Genomic DNA, 1,147 nt, shown 5'->3' with positions numbered 1-1,147 from the left:
CTCAGAGTGAGGTGTACCAGGAAGGTGTGTGGTTGTACCAACACTCTCAGAGTGCGGTGTACCAGGCAGGTATGTGGTTGTACCAACACTCAGAGTGCGGTGTACCAGGCAGGTGTGTGGTTGTACAAACACTCTCAGAGTGCGGTGTACCAGGGAGGTGTGTGGTTGTACCAACACTCACAGAGTGAGGTGTACCAGGCAGGTGTGTGGTTGTACCAACACTCTCAGAGTGCGGTGTACCAGACAGATGTGTGGTTGTACCAACACTCTCAGAGTGCGGTGTACCAGGCAGGTGTGTGGTTGTACCAACACTCTCAGAGTGCGGTGTACCAGGCAGGTGTGTGGTTGTACCAACACTCTCAGAGTGAGGTGTACCAGGCAGGTGTGTGGTTGTACCAACACTCTCAGAGTGAGGTGTACCAGGCAGGTGTGTGGTTGTACCAACACTCTCAGAGTGAGGTGTACCAGGCAGGTGTGTGGTTGTACCAACACTCTCAGCGTGAGGTGTACCAGGGAGGTATGTGGTTGTACCAACACTCTCAGAGTGAGGTGTACCAGGGAGGTGTGTGGTTGTACCAACACTCTCAGAGTGAGGTGTACCAGGCAGGTGTGTGGTTGTACCAACACTCTCAGAGTGAAGTGTACCAGGCAGGTGTGTGGTTGTACCAACACTCTCAGAGTGAGGTGTACCAGGGAGGTGTGTGGTTGTACCAACACTCTCAGAGTGAGGTGTACCAGGGAGGTATGTGGTTGTACCAACACTCTCAGAGTGAGGTGTACCAGGGAGGTTTGTGGTTGTACCAACACTTTCAGAGTGAGGTGTACCAGGGAGGTGTGTGGTTGTACCAACACTCTCAGAGTGAGGTGTACCAGGGAGGTATGTGGTTGTACCAACAATCTCAGAGTGAGGTGTACCAGGGAGGTGTGTGGTTGTACCAACACTCTCAGAGTGAGGTGTACCAGGGAGGTATGTGGTTGTACCAACACTTTCAGAGTGAGGTGTACCAGGGAGGTGTGTGGTTGTACCAACACTCTCAGAGTGAGGTGTACCAGGGAGGTATGTGGTTGTACCAACAATCTCAGAGTGAGGTGTACCAGGGAGGTGTGTGGTTGTACCAACACTCTCAGAGTGAGGGTTACCATGGAG

This window comes from Cherax quadricarinatus, chromosome 54 (assembly GCF_038502225.1).
Source record: "Cherax quadricarinatus isolate ZL_2023a chromosome 54, ASM3850222v1, whole genome shotgun sequence".
Taxonomy (NCBI): Eukaryota; Metazoa; Arthropoda; class Malacostraca; order Decapoda; family Parastacidae; genus Cherax; species Cherax quadricarinatus.
The sequence above is the reverse complement of the archived record's forward strand: the minus strand, read 5'-3'. Positions refer to the sequence as shown.